Here is a 26,001-nt window from a genome sequence, read left to right as displayed (position 1 = left end):
TGATTTTAGGACCTATTATACTGCCACAGTAGTCAAGACAGCCTGGTACTGGTACAACAACAGATACGTAGACCAATGGAACAGAGTTGAAGAGTTGAGAATCCAGATATAAGTTCATCCACTTATGAGCAGCTAATATTTGACAAAGGCCCAAAGTCCATTAATTGGGGAACAGACAATCTCTTTAACAAATGGTGCTGGCATAATTGGATATCTCTATGCAAAAAACTGAAACAAGAGCCACAGCTCACACCATGTACAAAAACTAACTCAAAATGGATCAAAGACTTAAATACAAAATTGAAAATGATAAAGATCATGAAATCAAAAATAGGGACAGCTCTAGGAGCCCTAATACATGACATAAACACAATACGAACCATAAGTAACAATGCACAAGCACCAGAATTGAGACTAGATAAGTGGGAGCTCCTAAAAATCAAACACTTATGCTTATCAAAAGACTTCATCGAAAGAGTAGAAAGACAACCTACAGACTGGGAAAATATTTTTGGCTACGACAAATCCAATCAGCATTTAATCTCTAAAATCTACAAGATACTGCAAAACCTCAACAGCAAAAAGGCAAATAACCTAACTGAAAAATGGGCAAAGGATATGAACAGGCACTTCACCAAAGAAGATATTCAGGTAGCTAACAGACACATGAGGAAATGCTCACGATCATTAGCCATTAGAGAAATCAGATCAAAACTACAAGGAGATATCATCTTACCCCAACAAGGCTAGCATTAATCCAAAAAATACAAAATAACAAATGCTGGAGAGGTTGTGGAGAGGCTGGAACACTTATACTCTGTTGATGGGAATGTAAAATGGTAGAACCACTTTGGAAATCAATTTGGCGCTTCCTTAAAAAACTAGAAATAGAAGTACCATAAGATCCAGCTACCCCACTCCTTGGAATATACCCTAGAGACACAAGAGCTGTCACACAAATAGCTATATGCACACCCATGTTCATTGCAGCACCGTTCACAATAGCCAAAAGATGAAAGCAACCTAAGTGCCCATCAATGGACGAATGGATAAACAAACAATGGTATATCCACACAATGGAATATTATGTAACAATAAAGAACAATAATGAAGCTGTGAATCATCGTATAATTTGGGGGAAGCTGGAACTTATTATGCTGAGTGAATTTAGTCAGTCACAGAAGGACAAATACTGTATAAGACCATTATGATAAGAACTCAAGAAAAGGTTTTAACACAGAAGAAAACATTCCTTGATTGTTACAGGGGTGGAGAGAGAGGGTGAGGATTATCCACTAATCAGATAGTAGATAAGAATCATCTTAGGTGAAGGGAAGGGCAGCACATACTACAGAGGAAGCCAGCACAACTGGACTAAACCAAAGCTAAGAAGTTTCCTCAATACAATCAAATACTTTGAGAGACAGAGTAGCAGGGATGCAGGTTCTGGGGACCATGCTTTCAGGGGACATCTATGTCAATTGGCATAACAAAGCTTATTAAGAAAATGTTCTGCATTCTACTTTGGTGAGTGGCGTCTGGGGTCTTAAAAGCTTGCAAGCGGCCATCTAAGATGCATCAGTTGGTCCCAACCACTTGGAGTAAAGGAGAACGAAGAACACCAAAGACACAAGGAAAGTATTGGCCCAAGAGACAGAATGGGCCACATAAACCAGAGACTTCATCAGCCTGACACAGAAGAACTAGGTGGTGCCTGGATACCACCAATGAACATTCTGACAGGGAACACAACAGAGGGTCCCTGATGGAGCAGTAGAACGATGGGATGCAGAACTCAAATTTTAGTAAGAAGACCAGACTTAATGGTCTAAGACTGGAGGAACCCCGGAAAGCATAGCCCCTGGGCTCTCTATCACCCCATAACTAAAACAATTTCTGAGGCCAACTCTTCAGACAGGGATTGGACTGGACTGTGGGACATAAAGTGATACTTGTGGAGAATGTGCCTCTTAGTCAAGTAGATACAAGAGACCAAAGGCACGGCTTCTGTCCAAAGGTGAGATGGAAAGGCGGAGAGAGTTAGGAGCTGGCTGAATGTTCATGGGAAATCAGGGGCGGAGGGGAGAAGTGTGCTGTCGCAGAATGGGGTGAGCGGTTGGGGTCTCATAACAATGTATGTAAAAAAAAAAAATGTGTATGGGAGACTAACTTGAAATGTAAACTTCATTTAATTACAACAATAAAAAAATAAAAATAGAGCAAAAAGACCATGGTTATTTGTTCTTCTGTGTAGTACATAATCCATTGCAAGCAAAGATAATTCATTCATTCATCTATCCAACAATTATTTCCTAGTTACAATGTTTGTGGTCTTCTCCTAGGTGCTCGGTAGAGTAGTGAACAAGAAGGACACACAGACGTTTCCATTTTTATGTGGCAAGTGATATATCATGGGTGACTACAAAATAAGATGGGAAGATCAAAGTGATACAATTAACCCAGTCTTAAACAAAACCAAAAAAAATAAAGGCCCTTCTGAGGAATTTACTTCTTTCTATGCTTAGATCTAAGAATGAAAAGGAATTAAAAAGTTGAATATAAAGGGAAGATAAGTGTTACAAGCAAAAAGAATGGTATAGACAGAGGCCTGAAAGCAGTGAAAACTTGAGACTTCAAAAACTGTGATTCCATTCTCTGTGTTTAGACAACACTGGAAAGGGGTATGGGGAGTGACGGTAAGAAAGGAGATCGAAAATACAGGCCAGAGCCAGTTATTGATGAACCCCATGAGCCCTGGTGGCTCAATGGTTAAGTGCTTGGCTGTTAACCAAAAGGGCGGGGTTCGAATGCATCAGCTGCTCTGTGGGAGAAAAGACCCCGCAATCTGCTTTCGTGAAGATTACAGCCAAGGAAACCCTACAAGGCAGTTCAACTCTGTCCTATACGGTTGCTGTGAGCCAAAATCGACTCAAGGGCATGCAACGACAACATGAGCTATGTTAACGAGAATGAACTTTACTTGAAAATTAAAAATATATGTAATCTATGTCAACAACTGATATCTCATCTTGTCATAGATATTTTGACAATGGATTATGCTTTAAAACTGTTTTTACTCAAACAATATAAGAAACAAAACTAAGTGTAAAAATCCATTTTTTTTCAAAGAAAGGACTAGATTAGCAATGATATCCTCACATAAACTGACTTAACATCACACATTTCATGCAATAGTTGTTTTACATATGCAATGGTTGATATCACGTATCCCCTGGGGCACAGTCCTACTATATAATGCTAATAATAAAATTTTGAAAGGCTAAAAATTATTAATAACAAAATCAAATACTCCAGAACCAGTCTTTCCAAGGCAGACTGAATGTCAAACTTGTCTAAATAATACAATCTTACCGTGCATGTGAGAGAAATTTCCAAGTGCAAAATGGTTGATACTACCTTTCATAGGAATGTGAGCATAATTATCTGCACCCAGAATATCACAGAAACAATGGATGAGAATTAGTTGATGATGATAACAGTGGCATGATCTAAACTGATTACATTGTATAATCTAAATGATATGTTGACAAAGCACGGGCCTACTTAGCAAGAAAATAAACAAAACGTGAAAATCACTCAGTCACCTATTTTTGAAGAAAGGAATAGTATGAAAATGAAGAGAAACTTTGTTTTTTTTACTCATTCACCAAGCTGTTTTAGGGAGAATTGTAGTCTAAGCAATAATGTGAGAAAACTTAGCAATATCAGCTAGCGCATTAACTTGATGAAATTAAAGCAGTCAGTATACTGATAATACTAAAGGAAAAGGATGAAATAATAATAAGCTAATGATAACAGAAGGAATTCTTTAAGGCATAAAAGGTTTAACTTCTGGTGTACTAATCACTAATGGAAGCAATGATAATTTCCCCCTTTCACAAGATATGTCATAAATATCACCTGATAAGCCTCAAACTACATTTTAACTTTAAGAGCTGGATTTTTCCCAGAGAATCTCAGCCACATAATGCTATGTATCTTCTAAAATCAGCTATTGCACATGTGCCGTAGAAGATATTATAAGATTTGTAGCAAAAGCAGTTACGCTTTGAGGATAAGAATCCTGCTTTCAAAGGGATCCAACTTGCTTCAATGTTCTTCAGTTTATTCTTTATAAAAAAAGTTGTAAATATATATATTTTTTTCTGTATGGACTAGATTGATACTGATTTTAAATATTTTCTAACTATTGCTAACGATGTAATCCCAATCTTAACAGATGTGTTACAAATTTTTCTAGTTTCCATTGCTGGTTATTTTGATTAGCTGGGAATTGAACATAATCTTTGAATGGTCTCTTTCTGTGGGCATTCTTATTATTGTGTAAAGCCAAGAGGCAACCTTCTACATTTTGCCTCTTACAGTTTTCTTTTCTTCTAATCTTTTTATTCGTTGCATGATGATCATGCAAAGACAAGGGAAATAACAGTTTTCTGTTGTGACACAAAGACAAACTACTTTCAGTTTAAATGTACTCCTGGCTAGAAAAATGCAATGAAACATGGTACCTATGGAAATATATTAAGCATTTCTTGAAGTTAAATTGAGGAATTATGCATGGACACAAACACAGAGTATTTGTGTGAGTGATTGGATTTCTTTTCCTCTGAGAACGGTAAGAGCATTTCAAGATTTTTTCCAGACCAACTCCCTGCAATTGGGAAACAGGCTTAATTTCCGTAAATCTGTTAAAGTCTGGAGAAAAAGAGAATCAATAAAAAAAACAAATCAATGTATATATGAACTATGAGCTAAGAATATATTTTGATAAGCAAAGTGCTCTGACTCTCAAGTTTCTTTAAGAAAACATCTGAAGCCGAAAATATAACTACAAAGAGAAACAATTAAAATGGTTGGCATTAATTATCTTAGTCATCAAAAACTATTCTTAAGTACATAATATCAGAGGCTTTTTTATTCTGTGCTCTGATACAGACTATTCATCATTTGATCATGACATCTATCCTTCATTATCGTTAGTGTTTCTCATGAATTTAATGACATAAAGAGGTTAAGGAGTGATTTATATTGTTATAATGTTTACAATAAATGAAATTACTGTTTACTTCAGAAATATCATGATCGACTTGGCCATAAGAAGAAAGAAGGGTATTAAGAAAGAAAGACAAATAATTATTTGGAAGATGTTTATTTGTTTCTAAGAAAAAATATCCTGGTTAGCAAAACCAAAGTTGCCAAAATAAGATCTAATAATAAAGGAGGCAGAGCAAGATGGCAGCATAAGCAGTAGCACTCCTTGAGACCCACAACTTTTAGAGAAGAAAACAAGCAAATATTGTGTAAAAAAAAAAAAAAAAAAAAAATTGATAGTCTGAGAACTCCAGACATCAGATAAAGGATTGGAGGACCAAAGGGAACACTGAACCAAGTAAAAGGTAACACACTGACTGGAAGAGAAGAAGTTTGCAGAATATCCTCACTCCACTCTCCTCACAGTACAGCCATCTTAAGCCAGTGGTAAGGAGTGCAGAATGCAGTGAGGCCTGGAGTTTGCAAACAGCCAGGCCCATGAAAGCACCACAGGCAGGGAAGCCTAAGAAAGAAGACCCATGAAAGTGCACTATGGCCCACTGTAAGCCTGGTGCCATGGGGGTCCAGGGAAGCGAACAAAGTGTGGCGTGCAGTGAGACCAAAACTTTGCAAACAGCTGAACCCTGGTGAAGGCACTGAGGGCAAAGAAGTATGAGAGCATAGACCTAAAAAAGGACTCATTTGTGCACCACAAACCTGGGACCACAAGGATCCCAGGAAGGAGCAGGGTGCAGCAGTAGTGAGGCCTGAACTTTGCAAACAGCTAGGCCGTAGTGAAGACACAGTGGACAAAGAAGCCTCTACACACAGACCTAAGAATTGATGTCTTGGAGCACTGCAAGCCTGGGGACACATAGGTTTCAGGAGAATGCACTGTGGGGAATAGTGAAGCCCAGACTTTCAAACAACCAGGCCATGGTGAAGGAACCAAGGGCAGAGAAGCATGAGAACACAGACCTAAGAAAGGTCTCCTTGGAGCACCAAAAGTCTCAGGTCACGTGGGTCCCAAAAGGGAGCACCATGCACTGCAGAGTGAGACCTAAACTTTGCAAACAGCCAGGCCCTGGTAAACGCTCAGCATTCAGAGAAGCCCAAAAATGTAGACCCAAAGGCAATGTGGCTTACCACAGATCTGGGACTGCCTGGGCCCTGTGAGGGAGTGGTGTGCAGAGTGAAGAGAGGCCTGACGTTTGCAAATAGCCAGGCCCCAGTGAAGGCACCATGAGGAGAGAAGCCTGTGCATATAGACAGCCTTAGTTATCTTGTGCTGCTATAACAGAAATACCACAAGTGAATGGCTTTAAGAAACAGAAATTTATTTTCTAACAGTTTAGTAAGCTAGAAGTTCGAATTCAGAGCACCAGCTCTAGGGTAAGGCTTTCTCTCTCCGTCAGCTCTGGGGGAAGGTCCTTGTTCCCTGGTTCCTTGGTGATCCTCATGTGGTATGACATCTATCTTTCCTCATCTCTGCTTGCTCGCTTGCTTGTCTAATCTCTTTTATATCTAAAAAGAGATTGACTTAAGACACACCCTACATTAATACTGTCTCATTAACAAAGAAAACACATTCCCAAACGGGATTATAACCACAGGTTACAACACATCTGGGGGGATGGGGGGGACACAATTCAATACATAACATAGACCCAGGAAAGGGTGCCTTGGAGCATGGTAACCCTTGGGCCACATGGGTCTTGGGAGGGAGTGGCAAGTGAAGCCTAGTGAAGTCCAGTCTTTGTGAGCAGCCAAGCCCCAGTGAAGGCCCTGTTAGCAGGGAAGCCTGAGCATGCAGATCTAAGAAAGGGCTCATTGATATTTCACCACCTAAGATGGCGATCTGAGCAGAGATGTGGCTCAATTTCAATCCCCCTGCAACAATTATAGGAAAAAAAAAAAAAAAAACAGCAAAATAACACTAATAAGAAGATAGAAATGCAAATATAGAACCATGGAAACCAATCCAGAAGTTAAAGCAACAAGCCAGGTACTGAAGGAGGAAATAAGCAGTCAACAAGAGAAGCCCACACAGAAACCAATTTGGGGAAAAGAGGTCTCTGAAATCCAGAATTACCTCAACAAAGTATTTAAATGCCTCATGTTCAACAAAATAAAAATTTAAGGCATACAATAAAGAAGAGACAGCCCAATTAAAAGAATAGCATGAAGAAGCAGAGATCACTCCCAGGGAAGTAAGGTTAATAGAAAAAATAGAGAACTTTCAAACAACAAAGTTAAATGTGCTCAAAGAACTCAAAGATCACACACACACACACACACACACACACACACACACACACACACACACACAAAATTAATGGAGGTTACAAAACAATATGAGAATCATAATGAGATGTATTGTTGTTGTTGTGTGCCATTGAGTTGATTCCAACTCATAACGATCCTATAGGACAGAGTAGAACTGCCACATATGGTTTCCAAGGAGCAGCTGGTGGATTCGAACTGCTGACTTTTGGTTAGCAGCCTGAGCTCTTAACCACTGTGCCACCAGGGTCCCTAATAAGGATATAGAAAACATAAAAAAGAAACAGACATACTGGAATTGAGGAACAAAATAACTGAACTGGAAGATGTAAAGGAGGAATACAACAATAGACTTGAACAGGCAGAAAAATGAGTAAGTGAACTAGAGGAAAAAACAACTGAACTTATCAAATCCAAAGAGAAACAAGAGAGAAAAACAAAGGAAATTGAACAAAGTCAAATGGAACTAGGAGACACTATCAAGAAAACCAAAGTACATATTATGGAAATTCTGAAAGGTGAGGAAATAAACAAAGGAACAGAAAGAATGTTTGAGAAAATTGTGGCAGAAAAATTCCCAGACCTGATTAAGGAAATGAACCTGCAAATCCAGGAATCTTGGCTTACTCTAAATAGAGTGACTCCAAAGAGGTCTTCATAAAGACACTTTGTAATTAAATTCCTAAAGACCAAAGACAAGGAAAGAATTTTGAAAGCAGCAAGGCAGAAGAGAAAAACACAAAATAACCTATAAGGGGTATTTACTAAGATTAAATACTAACTTCTCCACAAACACTATGGAAGCAGGAGGTAATGGAAAGATATATAGATATAGATACATATATAGATATATCTGTATATATACATATAAATATACATATATATATATCACTGAAAGAAAAGAACTTTCAACCAAGAATTCTCTATCCATTAAAATTATCTTTCAAAAATGAGGACAAATTCAAGACATTCCCAGATAAGCAAATACTGTGTGTATTTGTTACCACTAGATGTGCCTTGCAAGAACTGCTAATGAGTTTCATTCAGGTGGACAGGAAAGAACATTAGACAACTATCTGACCCAGTACACAGGGAAGAACACTAAAAAATAATGGAGCAATGTCCAATAAAGGTAATGGTATGGGCAAACGAAAAGGCCTGTTGCAGGATTTTTTAGTGGGTAAATTCAATTATTATATGTTACAAGCTTCATATCATCAAACGTATAAGAAATAAGTGCATAGTTATCCTAACAGAAACAGAATGTATAATGATGTGAAAAGCGATCCAGTAGCAGATGTGGGGAGAGGGAGGAGAAAATTAAAATTGGAATTGAAATGTGTTAATATTGTATGTTAGTTCTTGTTGATATGTTACGTGCTGTTTGTTTGGTATCAAGGTAAAATAGGTCAGTGTAAATGTACACTCTCAAAAGTAATTTTCATGTTAACCACTAATAAAATATTTCAAAATTATACACAGAAATTAAGAACAAAGAAACTGAATAGACTAAACACAGAAAGCAACAACACAAAAAATGACAAAATTGTAAAAAAAGTAGGAAAAAGAAATTATGACACACAAAAAGCAAGAAACAAAATGACAGAATTAAGTTCTTTCTTATCAATAATTACCTTAAATGTAAATGGATTTAACTTTCCATGCAAAAGTCAGAGAGTGGCAGAATGAATAAGAAAACATCACCTATCTATATATTGTCTACAAGAGACACATCTTAGGCCCCAAAACACCAACAGACTAAAAGTGAATGGATGGAAAAGAGTATTCCATGCAGATAGTAAAGAAAAGAGAGTAGAGGTGGCCATGTAGATATCAAACAAAAGAGACTTTAAGTCAAAATCCAAAAGATGACAAAGGAGATTATATATTAAATAGGGACAATCCAGCAAGAAAATGTAACAATCACAAATATATATGTACCAAACATCAATTCACCAAAATACATAAAGCAAACACTGACACAGCTGCAAAGAGCAATAGACAATTCTACCATAATAAGAGATCTAATACATCATTGTCAATACGGTACAAAACTTCCAGAAAAGAGATCAGTAAGGAGCTAGAGGACTTGAACAATATCATAAGCAAATTAGATTGAAAAGACATATAGAATTCTCCACACAATATCAGAACAATACACATTTTTCTCTAGTGCATATGGGACATTCTCAGGATTGACTGTATGTTAGATAATGAAACAAGCCTCTACAAATTTAAAAAGATTTAAATAATACAAAGTATATTCTCTGACTATAAAGGAATAATATTAGAAATTAATAATACAAGCAAAAATAGAAAACACATAAATATGTGGAGACTAAATAACATACAATTAAACAACCAATTGGTCTTGGAAGAAATCAAGAGTGAAATAAAAATATTGGGAGTTAAACTAAAATGAAAACGCAGCATACCAAAACCTGTTGGATATAGTGAAGGCAGTTATGAGAGGGAAGTTTATAGCAAAAAATGCCTACAACAAAAAAGAGGGAAGATCTCAAATCAATAGTCTAATTCTACAACTTGAGGAACTACAAAAGAAAGAAGAAACTTAGCCCAGACCTCAAGAAAAAAAGAAATAATAAATTTTGAAGCAGAAATAAAATAGAGAATAAAAGAACAATAGAAAAAATCAACAAAACCAAAAGTTGGTTCTTTGAAAAGATTGATAAAATTGACTAACCTTTAGCTAGATGGACAAAGAAAAAATTGAGAGGAAGCAAAATAACCAAAATAAGAATTAAAACTGGAGATACTGCAACAGATCCAACGTGGGGGGCGGGGGGAAGGATCATAACAAAATACTATAAAAATTTGTACTCCGACAAATTTGAAAACTTAGATGAAATGGACAAACTCCTCGAAACACATAACCTACAAAAACTAAAACAAAAAGAGGCAGAAAAATATCAACAGACCCATAATAAGAGAAGAGTTTGAATCAGTAATCAAAAACCTTCCAACAAAAAACAAAAAACCCTGGACCAGACAGATTCACTGGGGAATTTTACCAAACATTCAGAGAATTAACACCAATCCTCCTCAAGCTCTTCCAAAATATAGAAGAGGAAAGAATACTCCCTAACTTATTCTATGAAGCCAGCATTAACTCGATGCTAAAGCCAGACATCAAAAGAATGCTACAGACCAATATTTCTCATAAATATAAATGCAAAAATTCTCAACAAAATATTAACAAACAGAATCTAACAACATATTAAAATAATTATAAACCATGACCTAGTGGGATTTATTTCTGGAATGAAACAATGGTTCAACATTAGAAAAATCTATCAAGGTAATACACCACATTAACAAAACAAAGGAAAAGAACATGATCATCTCAGTAGACTCAAAAAAGGCATCTGGTAAAACCCAACACTATTTCCTAGTAAGAACTATCAAAAAGATAGGAATAGAAGGGAAGTTCCTCAACATGATTAATGGCATTTATGAAAATCAACATAATACTCAATAGAGGAAGAATGAGAGGTTTCCCCTTAAGAATGGTAACAAAACAATATGCTCCCTATCATCAACTCTATACAATACCGTACTGGAAGTCCTAGCCAGAGCAATAAAGCAAGACAAAGAAATAAAAGGTATCAAAATTGGAAAGGAAGAAGTAAAACTGTCTCTATTTACACATGCAACCACTTGCTTGTCAGTATGTCGTACTGTGGTGGCATCTATAAATAGAGATAGAAAGAAGAAACTGTCAGTCTACTTCTCAAAAAATTGGCAGAAGAAAACGTTACAAATAGCAGCAGAACACTGTCAGAATAGTGCCAGAAAAAGAGCCCATCCTTTTGGAAGTCACTCAAAATACGACTGGGGAAGAGCTGCCTCCTCAAAGTAGAGTTAAATGACGTGGATGGAGTTAAATTTTCGGGACCTTCATTTGCTAATGTGGTATGACTCAATATGATAAGAAACAGCTGCAAACATCCATTAATAATCGGAATGTGGAATGTACAAAGTATGAATTTAGGAAAATTAAAAGCCATCAAAACTGAAATGGAACACAAAAACATTGACATCCTAGGAATTAGTGAGCTGAAATTTACTGGTATTGGCCATTTTCAATCAGACAATCTCTGGTCTACTATGCCAGGAGTGACAAATTGAAGAGGACTGTCATTGTATTCATTGTCAAAAAGAACATTTCAAGATCTATCCTAAAGTACAGCACTGTCAGTGATAGGATAATATCTGTAGATCAGGAGGCAGTCTTTTGAATGGAACAAAGGAATACTGTGTGTTTAAAGTCAGGAAAGGTGTGTGTCAGGGTTGTATCCCTTCACTATACTTATTCAATCTGTATGCTGAGCAAATAATCTGAGAAGATGGACTATGTGAAGAACGTGGCATCAGGATTGGAGGAAGACTCATTAACAACTTGCTATATGCAGGTCACACAACCTTGCCTGCTGAAAGCGAAGAGGATTTGAAACACTTACTGATGAAGATCAAAGACTGTAGCCTTCAGTATGGATTACACCTCAACAATAAAGAAAATAAAAATCTTCATAACTAGACCAATAAACAGCATCATGATAAATAGAGAAAAGATTGAAGCTGTCAAGAATTTCGCTGTACTTGGATTCACAATCAACGCCCATGGGAGCCACAGTCAAAATATCGAAGGACAGATTGTATTGAGCAAATCTGCTGCAAAAGACCTCTTTAGAGTACTAAAAAGCAAAGATGTCACTTTGAGGACTAACGTTCGCCTGACCAAGCCATGGTATTTCATTCGCCTCGGATGCATGCGAAAGTTGGACAATGAATAAGGAAGACCGAAGAAGAATTGATGCCTTTGAATTATTGTGTTGTTGAACAATACTGAATATATCATGGACTGCTAGAAGAACAAATAAATTTGTCTTGAAAAAGGTATAACCAGAATGTTCCTTAGAAGTGAGTATGGCAAGACTTTGTCTCATGTACTTTAAACATGTTTTCAGGAGGGGCCAGTAGCTGGAGAAGGGCATCATGCTTGGTAAAGGAGAGGGTCAGCAAAAACGAGGAAGACTCTCAAGAAGATGAAATGATTCAGTGGCTGCAACGATCTGCTCATGCATTGCCACAATTGTGAGGATGGTGCAGGACCAGGTCACTATGTACATAGTTCTGTTCTGTTGTACATAGGGTCACTATGAGTCAGAACTCTTTGAATGGCACCTAATAACAACAACAAATTTACTGAATACTTGATCCTGTTTGTAGAAGAGCCCAAATAATCCACAAGAAAGCTTCTAGAACTAATAGAAGAATTCAGCAAACATTCAGGGTACGAGCTCAACACAGAAAAATCAGTTGGGTTTCTATACACCAACAAGGAGAAATCTGAAAAGGAAATTAAAAAAAAAAAAAATTCCTTTTACGGTAACACCTAAAAGAATAAAATGCCTAAGAATAAACTAACCAGAGATGTAAATGACTTATACAATGAAAATTATAAAACACTGCTGCACGAGACTAAAAGAGACTTAGGTAAATGGAAAAAATGCATAGATTGGAAGACTTAATATTGTGAACATAATATTGTGAACATGTCAGTGCTACCCAAAACGATCTATAGATTTAATTAATCCTGATCAAAATTCTGATATTATTTTTTACAGAAATGGAAATACTATTGCTCACCCTTATATGGAAAGGCAAGAAGCACCGAATAGCCAAAGCAATTTTGAAGAAGAAGAACAAAGTAAGAGGGAGGTATCACGCTTCTCAATTTCAAAACATGTTACACAGCTACAGTAATCAAAACAGCTTTGTACTGGTTTAATGATAGATACATAGATCAATGGAATAGAATTGAGATCTCAGAAATAAAATCATAAATCTATAGTTAACTGATTTTTGACAAGAATGGTAAATCCATTCAGTGGGGGAGGGAACAATGTCTTCAACAAATGGTGCTGGAAAATTCGATTTCCACATGCAGAAAAAATGGAGCAAGATCAACACCTCGCAACCTTACACAAAACTAATTCAAAATGGATCAAGAACCTAAATGTTAATTCTAAAACCATAAAATATAGAAGCAGCTAAGGGACCTGTTTTTTTTTGTTTTGTTTTGTTTTTGTTTTTAATGATTATCAAATACAACAACACATTCACTAGCAACAAAATGACAAAACAGATAATTTTGAACCTTATAAAAATTATATACTTATGCTCATCAAAGGACTTTATCAAAAGAGTAAAAAGACAACCTACAGACTAGGAAAAATCTTTGAAAATTATATGTCTGATAAGGATCTAATATCCAAAATATATATAAAACTGCTACAACTTAACAACAAAAAGACAAATAACCCAATCAGAAAATGGGCAAAGGACATTTATAGATACTTCACCAAAGAGGATATTCAAGCAGGCAACAAACACATGAAAAGATACTCAGTGTCGTTGTATATCAGAAAAACAACAACAAAAAAATCGCCATTGAGTCAAATTCTAACTCATAGTGACCCTGTAGGACAGAGTGGAATTGCCCCCATAGTGTATCCAAGGCTGAAAATCTTTAAGAAAGCAGATTGCCACATCATTCTCCCATGGAGGGGCTGGTGGGTTTGAACTGCTGACCTTTTGGTTAGAGGTCAAGTGCTTAATCAATGTACCACCAGGGCTCCCATTATCCATTGGAGAGATTCAAATCAAAAATACAATAGTACACCACTTCACCAATACTAGAATAGCAATGATTGAAAAAACAGAAAATTACAAATATTGACCAGGATGTGGGGAGACTGGAACTCTTATCCATTGCTAACTGGAATGTAAAATTGTACAACCGTTGTGGAAAACAGTATGATGATTCCTCAACAAATAAAAGAATTAACATGTGACCCAGCAATTCCACTCCTAGGTATATACCCAAGGGACATAAAGTAGTAACATGAACAGGCATATGTACACCTATATTCATAGCAGCACTATTCACAATAGCGAAAAGGTGGAAACAACCTAAGTGCCTATCAATGGATGAATGAATGAACAAAATGTGCTACATACATACACTGTAATACTACTCAGCCATAAAGAGAAATGAAGTCCTGATGGATACTACAATATGGATGAACCTTGAAGACATTATGCTTAGTGAAATAGGTCAAACACAAAAAGACAAATACTATATGACCTTAGTTATATAAAATGACAAGAATAAGTACATATATAGAGACCAATGGTTATTAGTGGTTATCTGGGGCAGGAAGGGAGAAGGAGAGAGAATCATTCTCTGGTTTATGTCTATGGGAGTTTATGTCTACGGTGATGGGAAAATTGGCATTGATTAAGGTAACGGTTACACAACTTGACTAATGTAACTGATATAACTAAGTTGTATATCAGAAAATGTGAAACGACAAATATTTTGTTATACATAATTTTATAACAACAGCAACCAAAAAAAAGAAGAACAAGAGGGAGAGAATGCAGTTGCTAGTACTACTTAGGTACAAAACAAACACCTCATGGGATTGGTCCTCTTGGTTCAAAAGCTTGGGGTCATGGCTTCATGAGACTGTCCAGGCAATTGGTTTAACACTATTTTTAGAGTTTCTGATCCCCTACCCCTCTAGTTTGGTGAGTAGTGTCTATAATATTAAAAGCTTTTGAGCAACCATTCAAGATACAACAATTGGTCTCTATTTCCCTGGAGTAGCAGAGGAAGAAGGAATTCCAGGAACCAAAGAAGAAACTGGACTGCAGGTCTAGTTACCTTTATGAGCTACTGCCTCCTTTGCCATGAGACCAGAAGAACATTTTGACCAAGGACTCAATAGATGAGTACTGATCAAAAGGGGGCAAAAATGTGGAACAGAATTTCAAATTTCTTATAGAATCCAGATTTACTGGACTCAATAACGCTGGAGGAGCCCCCAAATCCATTGCCTTGAGAAAATTTTTGAACCTTGAACCAAAATTATCCCCTGAAATACTCTTCAAACTATAGTTTAGCTGAAATAGTAAAAAATATTTCCCTTGAGTATTACGCTTTTTTAAAGAATTACCTATATCAGATCAAATTGACAACAGTAACTCTAAAGCACAGATAAATAGTTTATGAAGCAATGAGTATAAGTCAATGATGGTGAAATAATATAGGGAGAGATAGTGAGAATGGTGACACAACATAAAGATTATAACCGATGTCATTGAAGTGTAGGTGTAGACATTGTTGAATAGGTGTATGATCTGCTGTGTATATCTTCACCAAAAATAATGTTTAAAAAAAGATCTAAAAACTTAATAACAAGAAGAAAATATCCAAAAAGCATTAATAAAAAATAAAAGAGAATAAAAAGCAGGAAAGAGAGAGACTTCTACACCAGTCAGATAAACTCTCATTGAAGGTAACCTTCTGAAATCCTCTCCTTCCACTTGTCAGGAAACACCTCCCTGGTATCATGATCTGATGGAGATTCACTCACAAGTTTTATTATAAAGAAGAACTTCTACTAATATGTAATAACCAGCTATCTCTGTATGAAAATATCTGAACATTTACAGTTACATTCTTGTTAATTAGTTTATCTTATTTTCCAACGTCTCTGCAAAATGTTTGTTTAACTAGCAGAGAATATTATTTATCATACATTTTTACAAAACATCTTGATGCTCAAAGCTATGCTCTTGGAGCTTCCAGTTTTCTATCCAGAGATGAAAAGAATGGAGCTTAAATTGATTGCTACTCTCTGCACTCCTATAGGACAGTCCCCCCCAGGCATATGTTAGGAGCAGAAATAATTACCATTATTTTCCACTGTTTAAGGGAACTGATTTGAAAGTGCCTACATAGGATACTTACAGATTGTTTAATAGTTGGCATATAAATAAAAATGCTATGTGACAACTCTTGTTGACAAGAGTATTTATGTGTGACACATTTATATAAGCATATATTAAAATGTGAACAACCTATTAGGGTAGCATATCCTAAATCTCAAGTGATGTATGAGCATTCTGATACTTGTAAAGTCCTGTACAGATGTTAAGTTTAGCAGAGTGGTTAGAGAAGGAGACATACAAGTGATAGGACTTGAGACAAGGACTTGATGTCGGAATCAGACAACCCCACAAGATGTTCAAGGGCACATTGAAAACAGAACAGGTATAAGCAAAGGTTCAGAACTAGTTAAAAACCATGAGGTATTAGGGAATTACAAGTAGGCATGATTAAGAAGTGTAGAGTAGAAGAAAGTTTCACATTTTACCATTTGAAATGCAAAGGGAAACAAAACAAAACATATCTGTGTTCTCTCCATTCAGGCTCTTCGGGTGATTACCCAGCTTGCACTGGACACTGCCAATACAGAAACGTTTACTCAAAAAAAAAGAAGTTGGTATAAATTACAATAAATAGTAACACTTTAAAATAGTTGCCTAATCAATATTAGTTCCTCTCTTATCTATTTAATATCATTAATCACAGCGAACTTATTTAGTATTAATGTGAATGTCACAAGTAATTCAATTGGATTTCCACTGTAATTCAACATTAATTACCTTCACCAGACCATTATTTTAAAGTGCTACCCAGTAAACATGAAAATAAAGGCAATAAAATAAGGCATTAAAGAATTGCAGTATATATCTATATGTAGTAAACTATTTGATTCATTTGAGATATTTTCATTGAAGGCTTTAACTTATTATTAGAATATACACACTCACACATGCCCATGAAACTATGACATCTTGCTTATCCACATTTGTCAGGAAAAGAGTTATGTCTTATAAAGGAATTTGTCAAATGTTGAAATGTCTCATTTAATTTCCAACACTTAATAAAGCATGTTATTTTAACTGTTAACTCCCTACCTGCAATAAGAGATATATGAATACTTTCCCCCAACACAATATGGTTCTAAGCAACTATGTTTCATGTTATTTATGCCAGTTTGTCCAAGTTATTTTCAGCCTTCTCACTATCAGGTAAATAACTATCATATACCATTTGTACAGAGGCATTTAATTTACTTCTCTTCACTCCAGGAAGGCTCCCTTGGTGGTGCAAATGGTTTGCTTTCGTCTCCTACCCTAAAGGTTGGTGCTTTGAACCCACCCAGTAGTGTCATGGAAAAAGATCTGACAATCTGCTTCTGTAAAAATCATAGTCAAGAAAATCCTGTGGAACAGTTCTACTCTATAACACATGGGGATACCATGAGTTGGAATTGACTCGATGGTAATGAGTTAATCTACTGAAAGCAAAAAAAAAAAAAAAAACTAAAGGAAAAAAACAAGCTTGTGTAAAATATGGATCAGTAAGAACTAAATGGCATTCTGAAGGCTTCTTTCAAATATATCTACGAATCGTCATGCACTAGTTATATGAGAGATAATTTGGCTTTGAAAATCATCAAAACATTTCTCTGAGTTTTAGGTTGTGTTCCAGGATGTTAAGATTTCCATATCCTGATTTCAAGTTAAACTGTGCTGTGATATATTATAAAATATAAATACTGTATCTAACAATTTATTTTACATTTGTATGTCATATATAAGTTTTCAAGGAAGATAGAGTGTTTTATTCAGCTTTACATCACCCATAGCACCAAGTTCAGTGTTTTGCACAACAAACATTTATCGTAGGGGAAAAAAAAGAAGAAAGGAAAGAAAGAAAGAAAAGAAAGGAAGCAATAAGAAGGAAGGGAGGAAGGAAAGAAAGAAAGAAGAAAACACTATGTCATGGTAAGTGTTAAATAAATATAGTAATTACCTACTAAGTAAGTTTTTCACATATATTTATATACTACATACCATATAATGCATAATACAACATGGCATCTTTCAGTATTTATAGGAAATAGAAGCCTTCAAAAGTACATCACACACTTGCGTATTCTAGATATTTCATATAAGTGGGATCATATAATAGCTGTTCTTTTGTGACTGACAAGTTTATTAGTGGTTACTAGGGTTCGGGGGGAGGGAGGGGAAAAGGGGGACTCATTGCCTAAGGGACATAGAGCTTCTGTTAAGTTTTGTGATGGTTAAGGTTGTGTCAACTTGGGTGGGCCATGATTCTGTTGTTTGGCAGTTATGATGTAGTTTGGCAGTTATATGATGTGATCACCTCCATGATGGGGTCTGCTTTGAGTAGCCAATCAGTTGAAAGGGAATTTCCTTGGGTTCATGGCTTGCATCAAATATAAGTGGACATTCTGACAAGGCTCGTGGGCTTTTGCTCACTCTGGATCCTGCAGCTGGCTCCTGATCATCTGACCTCTGGTTCTTGAACTTGAGCTAGCAGCTTACCTGCGATCTTGCCTGCTGATCTTGGGATTCATCAATCTTCATAGCCTGTGATCAACAGCTCTGCTGTCTGACCTGCTGATTTTGAGTTCGCCAGCCCCTGTGGCCATGTGAATCAGGAGAAGCCTTTATCCGAACCCATGGGCTTGGGACATTCCAGCATCTACAACCACATGAGCAATTTCATTGATATAAATCTCTCTATGTATTTATAGGCTTTACTGGTTTTGCTTCTCTAGAGAACCAGCCTAAGGCAGAATTTGGTACTGAGAGTGGGGTGCTGCTCTAACAGATACCTAAAAGGTGGAAGCAGTTTTGAAACTGTGAATGGATAGAGGCTGGAAGAGTTTTAAAGTGCCTAATAGTAAAAGCCTAGATTGCCTTGAAGAGACTGTTCATGGAATTATGGACATTAAAGACTATTCTGGTGAGGACTCAGAAGGAACTGAGGAGAGCTGCTACACTGGAGACAGCGCAGATGGTGACAAGCAGCATCAGATAAACAACAGCAGCAGAAAAAGGAGACCAGCTCAAGACAGTGCTGGAGACAAACCACAGAGCAAGAGAGCTGAGTGCCTTCAGGCAGGAGGCTTCCTGGTTAAGTAGGGTACCTCTGAGCAGTTATTGGTGGAGCTAACCTTGCTGACCCACAGAGCAAGAGAGTTGAGTGCCTTCTGACCAAAGTTTTCTGTGGGAGTGGGGTACCTCCAGGCACTTATCAGTGGAGCTACAGAGCTTTGGAACACTTGCCCAAGAAGGGCAGATGCAGGCAGCGAGGGCCATGGGGCCGAGAGACCAAGGAACCAGGAAGCAGAAGCTGAAGAGACGAGGAACATGAGAAGCAGGACTGCCTCAGTCTCAAAGGTTAGGGCCATGACTTTTAGGGTCTCAAAGGATGGAGTTGCCACTCAGACGGACTAGGAGAATGAGGCGCACCCAAATGTGAGGGAGCAGTGTAGTTGTTCCAGTGGGCCTGGAAGGCTGAGCTGAAGCCCAGGGCCAAGAGACCTCCACTCAGAATCGAGAGAGTGTGGCCAATACCTAGAGTCTGGAGGGCAGGGCCATTGTGTAAATAATCTCAGAGAACAGAGGATTATTTTTCAAGCCTTGAGGGCTAATGTAATGTGTTCTGCTGACTTGCTTGGTGGCTGTTATCTCTTCTTTCCCTCCAATTTCTCCTATTTGTGATGGAAATGTCTAGATTGCACATGTTCCACCACTGTACTTTGGAAGCAGGTAACTTGTATTCTAGATTCATAGATGAAGAGGAATTTTTTGGGTTTTGGACTTGGAGTCAAATTAAGACTTTTGCTATGAGACAATGGGGTGAATATGTTTTACATGTGGCAAGAAAATGAATTTTGGGGTGCCAAAGGGTAGAATATTGTGGATTGAATTGTGCCCCCCCAGAAATATGTGTCAACTTGGTTAGGCCATGATTCCCAATATTCTGTAATTGTCTACCATTTTGTCATCTGATGTGATTTTCCTATGTATGCTAAATCCTACCTCTATGATGTGAATGAGGCAGGATTGGAAGCAGTTATCTTAATGAGGCAGGACTCAATCTTCAAGATTAGATTGTATCTTGAGTCAATCTCTTTTGAGATAAAAGAGAGAGAAGTGAGCAGAGAGACAGGGGAACCTCATACTACCAAGAAAAAAGAACCAGTAGAATATCATATCGTTTGAACCAGAGGTCCCTGTGCTAAGATGCCCCTCGACCGGGGAAGATTGATGACAAAGACCTTCCCCCAGAACCAACACAGAGAGAAAGACTTCCCCTGTAGCTGGCATCCTGACTTCAGACTTCTAGCCTCCTAGACTGTGACAGAATAAATTTCTTTTAGTTAAATCATCCACTTGTGGTATTTATGTTATAACAGCACTAGATAACTAAGACAAGGGTGATGCAAATATTTTGGAAATGGATAATGATGATGGTTGAACATGATTAGTATAATTAATATCACTAAATTGAACATGTAAAGATGGTCGAAATAGTAAATGTTTTGTTACAAACATATTCATAACAATAAAAACAGCAACAAAAAATGCACCTGAAACATCATACACACACACAAAACCTACTTCAAATGAAATCTTACATGAAGTTCAATACATAAAGCAAATGTAAATCTGATTCTTGATTGAAATGGGGACTGTGGAATCTGGATACAGCCAGACCTTCTCTTCATGATGAGGGCAGCCCATTAGGAACCTCTAAGGACCAAGGAAACTCATGGCATTAAAAAAAAAAAAATTGAAAACCGATGGCAGGGAGAAGTGGAGCAATATGGCAAAAGGAGTGGAGGCTCCCATTTACTCCCCCAGCAATGAACTCACTAAACAATGAATGAAAACGAGCACAGACTGAGATTTCAAAACTCTGAACAGCAGCTTGGGTGTTGGAAAGTTGGGGTGAGTCCAGAAGTGGGGGAGAGGAGGAACAGGGTTGGCATAGAAGCTGGGAGAACCTACCTGCTAACATCGGGTGCATTTGTTCAACACAGCCATTTTGAGATTGGGCTGGGTAACATCCGAAACTAGGAACACAGCAAAACTGCTAATTTGAGGAGGCTGTAGCCCACTTTTGTTAAGGTGGTGTAAATTGGCTGTGGGAGTTCGTGAGCTGTGCAATTGGGATGGGGTGAAGGGAGACCATGGTGCTGCGAGAGAGAGCTGTTGAATCTCGCTGAGACCGGAGATGGATGAGCACTAGGACCAGGAAAAGGATCCGGAGGAATTGTAAGGACCAGAATAATCCAAAGAATTGATAATTTTCAGACTATGGTATTAAATATGTTTAAAGAAAGCAAAAAGCACCCAGAAAACAAACTAGCAGAGATCAGGAAACAAATGGAGGAATAATATGAGAGATTCAACAAGAAAATTGAAAACATCAAAATAAATAAATAAAGATAACTACTAGAGTTGAAAATCAAACATCTGAATTAGAAACAGCAAGAGAAACCCTCAACAATAAAGTCAAACAGACAGAAGATAGAACAAATGAGCTAGAAGAAAAAATAACTGAACTTATCAAGTCTTAAGAGAAAAACGAACAAAGAAAATTTAACAAAGCCAAAAGGAAATATAGGATTCAATTTAGAAATCTACTATTAGAATTATTGGAATCCCAGAGCACCATGCTATACTGAAGGCTGTGGTCTTTGATTTTCATCAGTAAGTGCTTCAAGTCCTCTTCACTTTCAGCAAGCAAGGTTATGTCACCTGCATAATGCAGGTTGTTAATGAGTCTTTCTCCAATCCTGATGCTGCATTCTTCTTCATATAGTCCAGTTTCTCGGATTATTTGGTAGGCATACAGACTGAATAAGTATGATGAAAGGATACAACCCTGATATGTACCTTAGGGACTGACATACTCTATAGTTCTTATGGACTGCCATAAGAAGTAACAAATTTGTCTTGGAAGAAGTACAGTCAGAATGCTCCTTAGAAGCGAGGATGGCAAGACTTTTCTCCCATGTACTTTAAACATGTTATCAGGAGGGACCAGTCCCTGGAGGAGGACATCAAGCTTGGCAAGGTAAGGGTCAGCAAAAAAAAGGAGATAGATTGACACAGTGGCTGCAACAATGGGCTCAAACATAGCAAGAATTGTGAGGATGATGCAGGACCAGATAGTACTTCATTCTCTTTTACATAGGGTCGATGAGTCAGAACCATCTCGACGGCACCTAACAACATAAAAAACTGTTCCAAACAGAATTCTAGGTATTGGAGATGAAGTGAATAAAACATATCAAGGCCCTTCCCACATGGAGCTTATATTCTAGTGGGAGAGAAAGATACTGAATAGATAACTGATACACAGTTTTATATAGTGATGTAGTTAGTTGCTTAGAGTCATCTCAGACTCATGGCAACCCCAGGTACAACAGAATGAAATGTTGCCAGATCCCGCAACATCTTCATAATTGTTGGTATTCTTGAGCCCATTACTATAGCCACTGTATATTCAGAGTATCTTCCAACCTGGGAGGCTCATCTTCCAACACTCTATTGAATAATATTGTGTTGTAATCCAGAGGGTTTTCATCGGCTACTTTTTGAAAGTAGATTGCCATGCTCTTCTCTGTAGTCTGTCTTTGTCTGAAAGCTCCCCTGAAACCTGTCCTGCATGGGTGACCCTGCTGGCATTTGAAATATTGGTGGCACAGGTTCTAGCATCATAGCAACATGAAAACCACCATGGTGTGACAAACTAACACGGTGGTGGGCAGAAAGTAATAAGTAATATAAATAAAAATAGAGCAGGGAAAGAGCAGGAGTTGTTTTTGTTTGCCTAATATTTAGATAGGGTGGTCAGGGAAAACATTTCTGATAAAGCGGCAGAGATAGCCAGACAGATATCGTAGGAAGAATATTCTTGGTAGCGGGAATGGTGAATATAAAGGTCCTAAGGTGAGAGTACTCTTGATGTGTTCGGGGACCATCGAGGAGGCCAGCGTGGCTGAAGATGACTGAGGGAGGGGAGTGATAGGAGCAGAAGTCAGAACCATATCAGGGAGCCTGATCGTGTAAAACTTCATCTATACCATTTTAGGAACTTTGGATTTGATCCTGCACAACACAGGAAGTCACTGGATGGTTTTGAGCAGAGATATGATTAATCAGTTGAAGGAAATTACTCTGGATACTTTATGGGAGATACTGAAGTAGAATGCAGCAGGAGGGAAGGAAAAGAAGCCGATTAGGGGACTCTGCTGATGAGACATGAGGATGCCTTGCCTCGGGTGCTAGTCATGGAGCTGGGGATGTGTGTGGCTGTATTTGGAATATATTTTTGAAGTGTTTATTTTTTAATGCAAAATGAATTATAAGTCATGATATAGTAAACAGACCTCCCACAGACACATATACGCCTATACTAGAACCAGATTATATTTGTATTCATATTTGTAATGACACAGAATTAAAGGTCTAGGAAAGTGGTTCCTCTTTCCATCATTCTCCTGTAGCTTTCAATTCCCACTGGCATCCCTCCCCATACACCATGGGTACTCCTTCTCCAGCATCAGAAGCATGAATTTAATCTAAGCCTTTTTGCAGCTTTGCTATTTAGGTTGAGAGTGAATCAAATGAGACAGGTGGAAATGCTTTGAAAACTGTAAAATTGTCCACAGTTGTCAGGTACAATCCCTGTATTATATCCTATTACATTATATTATATTTTATGGTTATGTAAACTTATCTCATGATCCTTGTGGGCCTTTATTATCCACTAGCATGTCCGTTTCTAGTTTTTTTTCAATATATCGTTTCTTTTTCAGTATATGAACAAGAAGACAGTTTGAACACTAATGTACTTCTTCCTCAGGGGAAAGTGTTGTGGGACAGTTTGTTGATACATCTGCTAAGAGAGTCTTCTCCAAATCCAGAATAACTAAGACATTGCAATATGATATAACATACCACAGACCACAGATGGTATAGTCTTATTGTCTCTCATGCATATAAGTATGTTGGAAAATATGTTTCTTCATTGTATTTTATAGCCTGCCAGTAGTAGCGAGACCTTTTTTTTTTTTTTTTTGATCAAAGGGGTGGTGCTATATGACTAATTTTTATAATTATTGCTTTTGCATTTCTTACGGGTTCATTCAATTCATATAATAGTAACTGCTTTACTGTAATGCTGCTCTTCTATCTGGTTTTGCTTTTTTGATCCTTAATTCCACTAAGTTTTCCAATATGCTTCACTTTGCATATTAAGATGACTCTAATGATCCAGTCAGAAGGCCATGACATTTGAACTGTTTTTCTACAAGTAATGATGGATTTGTTTGAGTTCCCTGAACGATTTGGCCAGTCCCCTGATGAAATTTGTGAAACACGAGCTAAGATGGATGAATGTCACTATGAATTTTTATTCTTTTTTTATTCTTTTTAAAACTTTTAGCCCTGCCTAATAATAAGGGATCAGTTAACATGTTAGAGTATGTTTTTGATAATTTTCCAAACTTTTCCCAAAACAGTTCAGTTGTAATGACATTTCCATTTCTGAGACAATACCTTCTGATAATCTTTTCATACTTCACATCTGGTTTTGCTTTCTGTATAGGAAAGAAACCACTTAAGCTGTCAATGAAATATCTGCAACACCTGTTCACATTATTTTATTTTATAACAGCATTATTGAGATATAATTCACGTCATACAACTCACACATTAAAAGTTTCCAATCTAATGGTTTCTAGTATATTCAAGGTTGTGCAACAATCATCACATGTGAATTTAGAACATTGTCATGACCCCAAACAAGAAACCCCAAATGCTTTAGCTGTCATCTTCCATTTCTCCCAGTCCTAGGCAACACAAGTTTACTTCTGTTTCTATAGATTTGCTTATTATGAGCATTTCTCATAAATGGAATCATGCGATATGTGATCTTTTGTGACTCTTTTCTTCCACATAGCATAATGTTTTCAGGATTTATCCATGTTGTATCCTGTATCAGTGCTTCATTCCTTTTTATTGCCAAATAATATTCCATTGTATGGATATACCACATTGTATTTATCCATTCTTCAGTTGATACATATTTGGATTGTTTCCACTATTTTGGCTGTTATGGGGGGAATAATGCTGCTATGCACATTCATATCCAATATTTTGTGTGGAAATTAGTTGTCATTTTTTGGGGGGTATATGCTGAGGACTGGAATTGCTGGGTCATATGGTAACCATATGTTTAATCCTCTGAGGAACTTCTAGATTCCCAAAACAACTGCATCAATTTACCTACCTACCAGCAGTGTGTGAGGGTTACAATTTTTCTACATACTTGTCAATGCTTTTTATCATCTGCCTTTTTAATTACAGTCACTCTGAAGAGTGATAGGGGATAATGCATTATAGATTTGATTTACCTTTCCCTGATGGCTAATGATGTTGGACATCTTTTTGTATGATTATTCGCCATTTGTACATCTTCTTGGACAAATGTCTATTCAGATTCTTTCTCCTTGTTTTAACCCTTTTGTGCTCACAAGTACCTCTAGAGACCAAGTACTGACAATAAGTGCTCCTTCAAGGCAGGGGCCTTTATGACTGTTTGAAACAGAAGAAACCAGCGTGTGCCGAAAATTACTGTTTTTACAAGGTATTGTATGAGGTGTCTGAATTTTTGGTAGGAAGAATAGAAACTTTTTAAATTTTTATTTGTTATACATATGTACCAATAGACCCCAGTGAGGATTCTCAGGTATAATTAGAGGTACTTCATATGTACCACAAAACACTTAGGGTAGGCTTGTGGGAGAGGGCAAGAAAATAAAATCCATACTACCTACCAAAAATTCAGTCACACTCAATGATTCAGCATGCTTCCATTAATACAAACAC

Source organism: Trichechus manatus, unplaced genomic scaffold (genome assembly GCF_000243295.1).
Source record: "Trichechus manatus latirostris isolate Lorelei unplaced genomic scaffold, TriManLat1.0 scaffold00003, whole genome shotgun sequence".
NCBI classification, from domain to species: domain Eukaryota; kingdom Metazoa; phylum Chordata; class Mammalia; order Sirenia; family Trichechidae; genus Trichechus; species Trichechus manatus.
Note: the sequence above shows the minus strand (reverse complement) of the source record.